Here is a 14343-nt window from a genome sequence, read left to right on the forward strand (position 1 = left end):
TCTCAAGTCCCACCACTAAGGGTTAATAGAGAGGACTGCAAGGACATGAAGAGCATTAAGAGGTAAAGATGGAGGCCAGGAAAAGAGATGGAAACTACTCTCAGCTAGTGAAACTGGACTGAAGATGAATGGAGTTATTCTCACCAGTGAAAAAGCCATGGTGGGAAGACCTACAGTAGAGGCATGCAAAAGTGGACTTAAATGAGATGCACTGTCAGGACTAACCTGTGACAATTTGCACCTTGAGAAAGTTCTGACACCAGCTGCTCAGACTGGGAGGTTGCCCAGGACAATGGGACCCATACTAAAAGCAAGACATCTCTAATTGACTTTGGATGTCTTTTTATCCACCTTTTCTATGGTTGAACTGTGCTTCAGAGTGATGGGGGGAGACAAAATAAGGTGGTGGGTTGAGGAACATCAGGGGTAGAAAATGGCAGTAGGGTACAAACCCCAAATCTTAGCACAAAATACATTTGTAAGGAGTTTGCATTAGAGAGGCTTACTAGATACAAATCCCTTTTAGGTGGGCCTCATTTCCTGGTATATCAATAACTAATTCTTGAAATTGTGAAAGATTTCCCTTGAACTTCTGCTCCAACTTCAGCAGTAGAAGCAAAGACCTCCATCTCTATTTCAGATGCACAAAAGTTTATCCAACTTACACTATGATGGCCAGGTTTAGGTTGTGTATTGGCAATGGATTCTTCCAATGGATTCTTCCACATTGGCAATGGATTCTTCCACATTCAAGAAAAATTTAGGCTTGCTGGGCCCCAAACCCAATGCAGACTACCAGTGTAGGATAAAATAGCAAGACCTGATGAAATGTCTAAGCCACTATCTATCTCAGGAGCAGCAGAAGTGCTATATACCAAGAGAAAACTACTGAGCACTGAAGAAATAGCTGCCTTTATGCTCTTATCTTGAATATTTGTATCCCCATGTATCTCACCTCTTACTGTCTTTTTTGTGTGTTTTTCAAAACTCCATATTTTAAAGTCTTCTATTTTTCTCTGCCATTTGGATTCCTACCCAACATTTTTTACCCATAGCAGTGCATTGTCACTTCTGATAAGAGAGATGAAAATTAAGGTGACATTCTGCTTTGGAGGAAGAAGATCAAAAGAGTACTAAATAGAGCAAAACTTAGCCCCATATACTTTATTAAGAGAAAGCAGAGCACTTCAGACTTCAAATAAAAACAGTTTGCCATAAACTAATTACTTTTTAACTAGTAGTATACCAGGCAGTACTATATATAACTGGAAATGTAAACTGAAAAAATGTAAATTGAAAAATTGAATAAAATGACAGGTGTCAAAAAAAGAGTGTCATCACTGGACTAAAGTATAGGCATGGAAATTAAAAGACTTCTCTTTTGTACATACAAATATGGTGTATGAGCACAGTCAGCACAACTGTTCTGTTGTGTTTCATTTAACCTCTCCATAAAAGAAGAAATTGCAGGCACAGCTTATTGCATGGTCAAGCTAATCTACTTAACATTTGTAAAGCTGAGAGGGCAGAAGGCAATATCAAACTGTGGGTTATACATTATGTCAACTAATTTAGCACTGCTTCAATAAATCTGTCTTACCAAATGAATTTCTGTGATTAAGCAATGTTGCTAACTATTTGAAATTCTCCCGGAAGATGTAATATATTTGTATGGAAACCAAATCTTTGCACTGCATCATTGCCAAGAAGAAATAAAATTTACATCTATTGCGGAAAATGTATGTTTAACAGTTGGATAAATGAAAATTAACAGCTGTGTACAAGCAAAGACTTGAAACTACTGGAAGTATCACTTCTTTCAGTGAAGCATTTGGAACTGCATAACCTTGAATCGAAATCTGTGCATAGCAATAGAAGTGAATTTGACAGTCAGCTGTATTTACCTTTTGTGCTATTAGCTTTTTAAAACATAAATATCTTGCTTTTACCACACATCTGGTATAAAAGTAACTGGTATAAAAGCTGGGGTTAGATCCTCTTCACCCTTTGACAGAAAGGAAACTGAGTGCTTAAGCACAAATGCAGTCTTAGGAGCGAAATTAGGTTTTACAGGAAGAAAACAGAAAGACAGAGGAGAAAGAAAAGAGAGAGGGTAAAAAGGAGAAAGAACTCGGTTCTGCTTTTGATTTACTGCACTTTCTGGTACGCTGTTTGACCCCATTGGCAGGTCGGCTCTGCCAGAGGACGAAGATAGATGTCCTCATTTGTGGAATGGCTGTCTGTCAAAACGTGTTGTAGCAGCTTTCAGCCACCGCACTGGCCCGTGGTCACCTGGAGGTCTGAGTACCACTCCCGTTGTGAACGTGAAAAGCAACTAAGAAAAGCAATTCATTGCTCCGAGTTCGTTTGACTGCTGTCCTCCCCCCAGGTGGAAAATTTTCAAGGGTGTGCAGTCAGGAGGATGCTGTATCAGAGCCCCACCTGGCACGAGAGAGCATTGCAGTTGCCGGGCAGCACATAGAAGGGTGAGAACCTGCAGAAACAAGTCCCTGCCCAGACCTCGGCTGACCCCATTTCCCCTCCCCACCACCCGAGGCTGCTTTGCGGCCTGGCTGCTCTGCCGCTGCTCCATGAGAGAGGCGGGCGAAGAAAATCCGTGTGAGCACAGGGCGCGGTTGTTCCCTCCCGCCCCACATACTCAAGCCCCGCTGATAACATCCAGGGGTGTGCAGATTCAGCCACCTCTCCTGTGGGCAGGTGGGAACAGCCTGCACAAAGGATGCATGGGCCGCAGCAGGAGGCAGTACACCAACGCCGTGCTCAAGCCCTGGTAACCTCTCCCTCTGCGGCAGTTCCAGCAGGGCACAGACCAACCAAAATAAGTTTGATGGATGAAGAGCTCCTCCACCACCACCTCCACCTTCTTTCCTACTTTGATTGTATTTGTGTGTCAGACTTAATTCCCTTCTAGAGGGAAGAATGGTGTGGCCACAGCTAATGGCCACTTCTCACAGACATGCTGACTGATCTCAGTCAGCCAGGCTGGGGAGCTCCATCCTGACAGAAGGACAGAGGCTACAGATAGCTGGTAGGCTTTCCTGGGGTTTCACCATTAGTACTGTGGTTTTCAGAGCTAAAACCTTGCAGCAATAAAACTCAGCAAAGTCTTACCAATACCACCAGAGGGACACGTACACACAAAACTCAGCAAATTGCACAGATATGCAGAATATAGAATCAGGTCTTCATTTATTTCTTTATTACTACCTTTGCCTTAAATCTTGTATCAGTAAAATACTTTGGACACACAATAGGTATGAGCATACTCAGAGTACCAAGTCAGATAAAACAGGCTAATCATGGTTTTGACTAGTCTTTTGCTGTTAGCATAGGTTAAATATTTAAACTTGAATTTTTCCTCTTACTTGGGGAAAAAATTCCAAGTAACAGGAGAGTGAAAGTCCATTTAAATCTTTTCGATTCCATACAGATTTTCCTGCTAAAAAGAAAATTATTTTTTTCCTTAAGAAGATAGTGTCAAGAACAAACCTATTATTAAAAATACAAGCAGCAGACTGGGGATTTCCCAAGTCAGCATCATGTGTCTTCCAGGCGAGAGGAAAACTCCCTGTAAGGCAGACAGGGAGTTTGAATTATTAAAGCTGAAGGAATAATCTACTCAGACTGATCAGAGCAGGGCTCTCTTGAGAGCTGGTGGGGTTTTTCCATTGGCAGGCAGACTATGTTGTGTATGTGAGCTGCATTTAAAGCAGTTTATTTCCATATTGCTTTCTCAAGCAGAATTTCTATTGCCGCAAGTAGTTTCCAAAAAAAACCTCCACCACTTCACCCCACACACACACACACGCAACACCCCTGCTACTGGAGATGATTAAAAATCAAATAAGAAGCTAAGATTAGATTCTCTGGAAAATAAAAAGTAATTTCCCCATCACTGCACTGATTCCACGGGAAGAATTTGGAGGGAATTTTTTGGTTGAAAATAGCTGCACCTACAAGTACATAATGCAGCAAAATGAAAATCAATGGCACAGGGTTTCCCAGGCAACCTCTTATCAATTGTCTGTTTCTTGGTGATACTGTTCACTGCAATATAAAACCTTGAACAGTCTCATCTGCCGCAGACTGAAAGAAGGGGGGTGGCAGAGGGAATCACCCAAACGAGAGGCTCATGAATATATGAGTGCTTGTAAGACTATTTTGATTCCTCTGAATAATTTCCAAGCTATCTGCATGCAAAGACTGGTTGTTAAGCAATGCAATTAAGTATGAAGAGAATTTATTATCCTAAATACTAAAGCATTTTCAGTCTCCTACAGAAAATGTATCTTATATTTTAAAAAGTATTTCCTGGCACCCCTGTGAAATATTTCTGGCTTCTTTCATAATTCAGTTCTGTCACTCACATTTATTATGACTTGCACCTCCTGAGGTTTCACAAGAAGAAATGCCAATCACACTGCAGACATACATAAATAATCACTCTGTTGGAATCAGCCTCAAAGAGCTAGGCAGTAGGAAAAGCAATCTGATGTCCTGACATACTTTTCTTGCCATGTCAGTTGCTTTGTTTATAAATTCTCCTAGAGGAGGGGGACAGAAAGTTCCTGGAAGCTGTGCTCTAAACTTCCCACTTTGCCTCCTGTTATCACAAAGGGCTGGAAGTCCCAATGAAGTTGAAAGCTTATGAAAGCTTATGATTTGGATAAGTATTTATGTGTCACAAAGGTACCCACCTGCACTGAGAGAAGAATTTAAAAGTCTCCAATTAATAAACACAAAAGCTTTTCAGTTTAAAAGAATGTTGCTAGCCATAAGCCTACCATCCTCACTCTCAAACAACTTGCATAAATTTTTTCCTGTGAATTCCTGCAACAGCCAAATCTTTACATTCTCTTTCTCTCCAGCACATTTCCCTGTCCTGGCCTTTTCCTTTCCCTGACATTTTCTGTCTATTTTTCTCCATGAAAATTTGGGTCAGTCCTGTCAAGGTGGGAAAAGAGCATGTGCCAGTAACTTATTATCAGTGGAGTCCCTAAGAAATCACAAGCATATTTCAGGAGCTATCTTTCAATTCCCATCCTGCTGCACTAGGTCCAGCAGTTCCACAACTACAACAAGGCAAACCATGTTGACTGTTTGTCCCTTCATGTTCCCTTGAGAAGATGGTCAAAATGTGGCCCCATATCTTGGGTCATACATACAGAAGGAAACAAATAATTGGTTTTCTTTTATCATCACCTCATATGGCAAAACCACTAAAGTGTGTTGAGGGCACACAGATTTGTGGATTCCTCCCTAATGTGATTTAGATCGGAGATATGGGCTAACACTCAGTTGGGAACCTTCAGATCAGTAATAATCAGCAGGGAAGTAAGGGAGGAAATTTGTGCCAATAAAATGAGAAGGTCAAAAACTGACACCGTACTTTGAATACTAAGCAGATTAGCACTGCCTGGGCATGTTCAATTACACTTCCATATTTTTACTGCAGCTTGATTCCAAATTTTACTTTTAAGTCACAAGGTTAAGGCATTGGAGACAAAGAAAATGTGACTCAGCTTTGGTAACAGCAATAACTGATAAACAGCAAGTGAAGCATAACACACACCATTGATAGCTTACAGCTCATGGAGATGGAGTTTTTGACACTCCCGAAGTAAAACCCAGTAACAGTTGCTAAATATTACAAAAAGAAATTGATTTTATTTGGTACCCATGCAAATCACTATGACACAATTTATTCCAATGTTTTATATTCTTGGCTATATGTAAATAGCAGAACACAGAAATAATGAATATTTTGCCAATAAATTGAAACAGAAGACAAAGAATATCTGCTAGTCTCATCTATAAGAGCAAAGAGGGAGAGATCAAGCAACACTGCTGCTTGAACATTGCTACTTCATAAAAGTTGCTCTGGAATATTTAATCCACTTTGCAAGGCAGTAAAGGAATCCAGATACTGATCAATTTTTTTGTGAGCAGCACCTCTATACAGGAGAGCATCCTGCAAGAACTGCTTCGCAGTAGCTTCATCTCAAACAGGCTGGGCAGCCTCATGGAGGTAAAGGGCTAGATGGAAGAGATAGGGTTTATGGTCAATATGGGTTTAATCACTTCAGTATCACAGATGCCACCTCTGATTGCAAAACATCATTTCCAGAGAAGCAATTCAGTGTGGAAAGAAGCCTCACCAACATCAATGCTCTGCCAGTGTCAGAAAGCAAAAGCTCTACTGTCTTACATGGTGTAGCTATGAAGGGCAGGGCAATATAAATTTTTCAATTTGATAGTAATATACACAAAATACTTGAGTGCTTCTCTCCATTCCAGACTTCCAACAAGACTTATTCTATAGCAAGTTGAGATTTTGGACATTTTAGGAAAACAAACCCTCTTTGCTCCAGTTTTATTCACATTTTTGTCCACAATACTTGTTTCCATGCAGACAGGACATAGGTCTCCTAATGAAAAGCCCTTCATTGCCCTTAATTGTTACCTACTGGCGAGCAGGTAATACAGAGCTTACATTCACAGCTACAGAAATCAAAATTAGAAGTTCTTTTCCTCAATAAAATGAGGGGGGAAATGTGAGATGCACTCTGCAATCTAGCCAATATAACTTTCTCCTTGTAAAATACTTTTTTAGTTTATGTCGTGGTTACACACGTTATTTCACACTCATATACATTATACCTGATGAACTATTAACAGTGGGTTGTTTGCAACAGCTGTCCCATGCACACCCCACGTATGAGCTGGGTGCAGTAATTTCTTTGTCTTCATGTGATAACTACACCCAGCCTAAGGGTGCTCATCTCCGCCAATGGGCCATCAAAGACTCCCCAAAATATCCTATGACTCGTAGGATTACATCATTTCATTGTAAAATTCCCCACCCTGGGGAAGTACTGAAAATTCCTGACTGTATATAATCTGGGTCCTGGGACACTACCATTACCACTGGACATCTGGAGGGGGACCAGACTTTCCACAGGACAACCACTTTCGACAAGACTGCAACCGTCTCTCAATAGCACTGCAACCACTGCTTTATTGGACTGAGGCCATCACTAGCAGGGGCCAGGTTCTGCTCTGTGCATTTAAGCCAGTTTTCTGTATTCATTGCATTTATTGTAATCTTTCTATTCAATTGTAACTCCAACTTAAAATCTCTTGCAAGGTATTTGTGTGGGATTAATTTCTCCCGCTGGCTTACATTCAAACCAGCTCAGCATATTAAAATAAAGTACTTACAAAACACTATCTCATTACAGCTGAGCAATCTTAACTCTTCGCCATTTATTTTTGCTATACATCCAGGTAGCCATAATCCTTAAAACTCCTCTATTAATTACCTTGATTAGTTGTGCAAAACATAGTATACAACACAGTTTTAGGTGTACAGAACTCTTTACCTTTCCATCACCAGTTCAAAGTTCTGAAGTATCAAAGAACAGAGAATCTGCTCCCACCGTCTGATCACAATTACACAAAAAGGCATGAAACTAACAGCTGTATCCATCCTGGACCCAAAGACAGTGCCTCTCTGAAATGCAAAATCTGGCCAGTATAAATTACAGGACAAGGATCCTCTTCCCAGTGAGCAAAGAGTCTATGCTACCCTCTCATTGTATTTGTGGGTTTTGACAAGTGAAAGGACTTGATGCTGGGTTCACTATCCTGCTGCAGGCAGAGAGTTCTGCTGTAGCCACAGGTTTGCCTTATTCAAACCAGCATTACAGGATCACCCTGCAGACACAGGCTCCCCACAATGGCTTCACTGGGGTTGGAATTGGTATTACCAGAATGGCTTAACTGCACAGACATCTCTAGGGGTTTACATGAATTAGAAACTTCCAAACTAGAAAAACTAAGTAAAGTAACTGTTATGCTAATCCTGCTATTCCCACAGCAGGAGAAAAAGCATCTTATGACTGATTTTTGGCAGTAATTTTACCCAGTATTGCCTGAAGAGACTGAAGCAAAAGCAGTTACCTGTGCACAACCCTGGCATTAGAGTGCTGTTGATAGCTGTTTCCAGTTCCAGAAGTTAAATGAAAGCCTGAAATCTCCTTTCACTCAAAAGTAGGATCAGTTAAACGTTGAAAGCATGGATGTCATTCTGAATGCATCACCAACACAGTTAACAGGCTGCCTTATTTTATTGCTCTGCAATAAAACCCAAAGAGTATCACTATTTCTGAGATCTACCCTGATTGCCTACAACAGAAGCAGAGCTATTTTACTAAGGGTACAGGCTGGAGCCTCAAACCTTAAATTGTGGCTTTCCCCCTAATGCTTCACAATAAAGGAAAAAGCGTGGTATAGTTAAACATATTAAAAATTGGCTCTTTTCCAAGGGTAAACAAAATTAACCTAAATTATTATCATGATTACAGACGATGTGCATTTATTCCAGATGTGGAATTTGCAGAGCTCCTAAGTGGCAGCACTAAAAATCTGTAAAACTAAAAAAGTATTACAGAATTCAGACACTTACAGAGGAAATACAATTTTCAAATATAAATATGAATGCTTTTTTCTCAACCAAATCCTAATGTTTAATATGAAAAGCATAGCTGAAAACCTATTTTTTCAGATAATGTAACAGATTTTCCTTATGAATGAGGACATTTCAAAGGTTATTAGTTTTTCAAAGGACTAAATGCCAGCAGCCTGTGGATTTAAAAAATGTTTCCACGCAAGAGGGATGTGCTATAAAATGCTGCTTCACTTTCTGGTTAAATATTTCTGGTTAAATGAAAAAAATGTGCTGGATAACCACAGACTCCTGCTAAATGGTCCTCTCACCTCAAATACTAAGGACTCATCCTCTGGACCTCATAAACCCAGGTAAGCTGAGGGACAAGCTTTCTCATCTCCTGTTGGATACAACTTTGTACTTGGCTCTAAAATGAGACCATGAAAAGAAAAATACACGTAATAAACACAGGCATCTTTAGTCTCCTAATTTAATTCCACAGCATCCTGCCGGTTGTCCTGCAGTTTCTTAAGATTTCAATATTATAGAGTTGGGATGATTTTGGATCTCTTATAGCACTCTTTTCTTCAAGATATGATCAGTAATAGAACCTTGGTATTTTCCACTCCAGAAAAATCTTCCCTTTGCAGCATGATTACACAAGGCTTAAAACAGAAAAAAACCTTCATATGGGGCAATAAGAGCTGCAGAACTGCTCACAGGGTGTATGTTTTCTAATGGGAAAATGCAAGGTAGCATGGTGTGAACTGATTTTTGCCTAAAAGTCACCTCTGTATCAGGGGTGTCATCAGTACCCACAGTAATGCTTGAATAGTCATGACATTTAAAAGGATGAATGTAGAATTTATTAATCAGATGAAAATTTGAAGTCACTAATGTCTCTCTAATTTCTTGATTGTTGCCAGCAAGTAAGCAAGAAGCTCCTCTAAAAGGCCTGGCCTACAGCAGACAAAGTTAATGAACCCCCACAGGACAGATACAGCTTACACAGCAAGACTGGTTATGCTGGCACAGCTTGTTACCACTGCCACAAATGAAATAAACTGTATTGACTTGTTTGTCAGAATGAGTTGCATTTGCACTGGACGTTTATTCTGCTGATTATTTTACTTTTTACCCCAAAATCCTCACAGACATCACTAGACTTAGAAAAGCTTTTTCTACTGACTGGTCATGGTGCCTTTCCCTGCCTCTCCTCTATTGTCTGCATTTCAAAACTGACTGTGTTGTTTGTGAGGTTGGTGGGTAGCCATAAGTCTTTGGGCATTTTTTTGTCCACTGCCCTTATAATGCTTTCACATGGGCAGGGGAGAAAAATTAAAGTGGGGTTTTTTTGTTGTTTTTTTTTTTTTTGTTTTTTTTTTTTTTTTAATTTAATGAGACCTCAGAAATCAGTTTTGCAATCGGCAGGAATGGGATCTGGGTGGAAAATTTTGGTTTATCATTTGACACATGCACAATTCCCAAAAGACATGTCGGAACTCCTAGTGAGGTCGCTGTGGACTCAGGAGACTATTTCTTTCCCCTTGTGCCTATCCAGTCCAAAATATTGTGCTCGTAGATTAAAATTCTTGATTATCCACAAGAGTAAGGATGACTATCCAGAAGATTCTTCTATTATTTAATAGCTTACAGCATGTTTCTGCTCTGTCTTAATCTACATTAAGGAGATTGCAAAGGCAAATAACTTCGCAGAAGTAGGAATGGTAGTCCCTCTAAAGAAAGTATTTGTATTTGCTGGAAAAGGAGAGTCATGCTACAGGAAAGGACGTATCAAAAGGCAGATAGGACTGAATTCACTTACTTTAGCATACAGGTGATCTGGATTCCAGCAAGTTTCATAACATAAGTTGCAAGCAGCAGCTACCAGAGAGAAAAGAACTAAATGTGTCTTTTCAGCTTCTTTTTAATACAGAGGTAAAGACCAAGGCTTCTGTCATATTTTGGAAGTGCAAATTCTATCCATCCGGTCAAAATTTTGGGAGATAACAAGAAATTAAGTATTTGGGGGAAAAATGAAGAGTTTTTAATATCTGTTTCAAAATTACAGAGATGGTTCTTTGGAAAGTCCAAGTACCCTGCACACTGTTCCCTGCAACATAAACAATTATCCTGTTATTTAAGGTAGGACCATCCTGGTTTTAATGAACATTTTTGTGCCCCCTTACAGATCAGGGAAACATAAGACAAAGCACATACATTTATGAAAACAGAACTATCTCATAACTATGTCAGCCTTACCACTTTATTTAATCCCTTCCATATACGAACTCCAGGCATATTTATTAAATGTTAGCATTGAAAACGCAGTATCAGGTGCTGCCAACCTTCTCAAGATTTTTACAGCAGTAGTGTTAGCTGACTGGTGATGGGAGATGTAATTATTCATGTAAAAGGCCATTATTTAAGTTAAAAGTAATAACAAATAATTAATCAAATTGAAATAAATCAACAAGAAAGAGGCTTTTCCCTCCTGAAATTACACCTTTCACAAAACTGTAATGAAAAAAACACAATTAAAAAATTATAACCCCTACACTCTCTGTCTTTTTTCATCCTTTATTCATGAATCTGTAGTTCCTGCATTTTAAGCTTTTCTTTGGCAGAACATCACCACCTAGTGATCATGTGTGCTTTCAGGAGCTTCCAGAAAAAAGATTAAAACCTGAAAACAGAAAGCTGATGGGAAGAAAAAAAGAAAATTTAAGTGGGGAACAATCCTTTTTGTTATTTACATTGAAAACAGTTCCTAAGGAAGATGAAATAGGACATTCTAAAGAAAAGTAAGAAGAGTTTTAGAGACTGATTAATTGATTTAAGAGTTAGGTAGCAATATAATTTAGGGTAAAAATTAGCCTTTTAGCCCACACTATCCCAGATCAATTTATATCAGTAATATCAGATATAATTAGAATTAAATTTCCATGTAAAATATTAAGAAAGAGGAAATTCAGACATTTTCAGGGAAACCCTCCCAGCAGTGAGACCTTGCATCTTGATTACATGTCCTATTCCAAAACCAGGCTGGTATATATCATAGAATTATACCCCATATTTACCAGCACATCATGTAGTCCAATGGATATGTTCCTTTGGAACTTTTTCGGCTCTGAGACACTTAAGAGTCAAGATAAAGGTCTCATTTGTAGATACACTTCTCCCAAATAAATCATTTATTACTGCAACCATTATTAAAGTGTTTCTTTCTGTGTGACCATACCACCACTCCAGTTATATTCTGTTCATATTTGGAGTAATTTTATAAGGCAGAAACACAAAATACTAATTCAGTACATATTTTCTAAATATTAAAAAGAAGGAAACATACCAAATTTTGAAGATATGTTCAGAGACTTGTAAAACTAAATGTCATAGCTATGTTGTGCAGAACGTAAGTAAAAGATAACACACATTTAAAAGCCAGCCACATTGCTCTGTTCCCTAAAAACGTTTCTCAAAAACAGACATACCTAGAGTTTTCATCTTGCTCAAACACTTGACACAGAGATAACTAACACCAAGGAACCTCACAAATCTCTGCCAAAAGCAAGAAAGTTATCAGACAATGAAATTACCTTACAGTCAGTTTAACCAGGAAACAATCACCTCAACAAAATGGTCTCTTTTAAGGAAGTTTGCTTCAGCACATTCATAAATGCTTTGCCTATTTAAAGGTTTACTAAAACTTATTCTCCCAAATTCTTCCTCTTAGAAGTACATTGGAAGGATCATATTTATGCCTTTCCTGCCAATAAAGATCTGTTCCTGGCCCCATTTTGGAGTTTTGTCAATTATTGTTCCTACTGCTGTAAGGGGGAATCTCGATGAAGAGCTGTATTGAGGAGAGGGTAAAAAAGAGCTGTCCAAAAGAGACGACAAGACACACCAAGTCCAGATGGAGAGGGATGGGGACCAAAGCTTCTACAGAACAGAAATACTCCTGCAGAACAACGGTACACACCTTAGGAGCACTTTTTGTCATGTGCACCTGCAGGCCTTGCTGAGCCAGACGGAAGCCCCTAGCCCCAGTGGGATGCAGGTTGTGCTTCTGGCGGATGCTCTGGGTTCTGATCAGGCTGTGCTGCTGTGCCCGCACAGGGGGACGGCGTGACAATTAGTGCCCTACTTCCAGCACCAGGCTGAGCCCCAGAGATGCTGGCCGGCCTTGAGCCTGCTCAGCATCCCACAGGAGCAACACAGGTGGAGAATCCCAGAAGACAAGAGGCCAGTGTATGTGTCTCAAACACCAATGGCCAGATGGCTGTGGAGTCAGCCAAGGACTGACTTGGTAAAAACACACAAGAGCTGCTGGGAGGAACTCAGCACTGTTGGGAATAACCAGACACGAGAAGGAGCAAGCTGTGACTGGAGAAGGGAGCCATGCGCAGGTAGGACACCACTGCTCTGGGACAAACTTGCTTGTTCTAGTCCCTGGAGGTAAACACAATGCACTACAGCAAAAGGCGTGGACTGAAGGGCAGAGTCAAGACCACACAAGAGCCACAAAGCCTCTGACGCATTTCCAGAAAGGTCTGAAAGAACGGACTGTGCATGGCAACTTGTTGGCATAGAAAACAAGAAGCCTGTCTTTGGGGCAGGGAAACCCATCCATGAAAAGGACCCCCCTCAAGCCTTCACAGTGCTCCCGGGACCACAGGCATCTCAATCATCTGTATCAACAATGGAACCAGGATTGACATCCCATCATCTGGATGGATGCTGGAACAAGGACTGACATCCTATCATCTGGATCCACACTGGATGAGGACTGGCATCCCTTCAGCTAGATGGATGCTGAAACCAGGACTGACATCCCAGCAGCTGGATAAGCGCTAGTACCAGGACAGCTGACCTGTTTTTCTCTGTTCTTTCTTGTCTCTTTCTCTCTCCCTCTCTAATTCATCTCTTCTTTTCTTTCTTGCCTTTCACCCTACCACTTTCAGCCAAACCCTCTGCCACATGTATATAGGGTAGGCTAGGGACTAACAGCAATTTTCATGCCAAGTGTGTAAGTTACTAATAAAACATCATCCCTCACCTCCACCACAATACGGAGCCACTGACCACAGCCCTCTGTCTCTGTCCATCAGGACGATGCCTCATGCACCAAACAGCCCGGCCTTCAAAGCCAGGGCTCTCCAACCTGGAGATCATGATGTCATGTTCGACTGTGCTGAGAGCCTCACAGGATTCTGGGCACAGCAGGGCCTACAAGTCTGGAAGTCCAGGGGCTGTCTCCCGCAAGTTCAGCCAATTCCAGGTGGTTCCACTGTTCCAGGAATGCCAGGTGTAGCCCCTTGTGATAGAGGCATGTTCAAAGGGCCCATTGTGATGTGGGGCTACATCAGCACTGAGGCCATTGTGACACTGCAGGGGCCTGCCCTGACACAAACATATATCTCTTCCCAGCTCAGAGAGCTGCTTCTGCTCTCTTGCAAGGAGGAATCAGCTCCCTGGAGAGCTGTGGAGCAGAGGAAGACAGAGATGCCAATGGAGAAAAAGGCAAACCCCAACTCTCGGGGCAACCGCGGTGAGCAGGGCACAGCCACAAGACCTCAGAGCTTGGGGGCTGCACTGCGCCGCAGCACATCCCATGACACATACTCGGCATACAGGAGCCATATTCCTACACAAGTCTCCTGCCTGGACTCCACTGGGAGCCAGAGACCTTGCCTGGGGCCGACAGCCCAGAAGGACCGGGCATACAGGCGGCCTGTGTCAGCTCCTCTGGGCAGGCGGTACCCAGGAGTGCCATTGCTGCACGTGGAGGACATCAGCAGCACACATCTGCCTGGCACTCAGGACAATGAGAAGGCTCTGACTGTCATCTCCCAGACAGAGCCTTGTCCCAC

General features: G+C 41.2%; 1 long non-coding RNA gene across 1 annotated transcript; it reads right to left on the minus strand.

Moving 5' to 3' along the window:
- Window positions 1–5753: 5753 nt before the first annotated feature.
- On the minus strand, window positions 5754–13783 carry LOC146424508 (uncharacterized). Its single transcript, XR_014846776.1, has 3 exons — window positions 13530–13783; window positions 7984–8157; window positions 5754–6057 (listed from the first exon to the last, which is right to left on the minus strand). It is a non-coding gene; the product is annotated as an uncharacterized LOC146424508 (long non-coding RNA).
- Window positions 13784–14343: the final 560 nt, after the last annotated feature.

The sequence above is a fragment of the Lichenostomus cassidix genome, chromosome Z, assembly GCF_008360975.1.
Source record: "Lichenostomus cassidix isolate B80296 chromosome Z, HeHo_3.0, whole genome shotgun sequence".
NCBI classification, from domain to species: Eukaryota; Metazoa; Chordata; class Aves; order Passeriformes; family Meliphagidae; genus Lichenostomus; species Lichenostomus cassidix.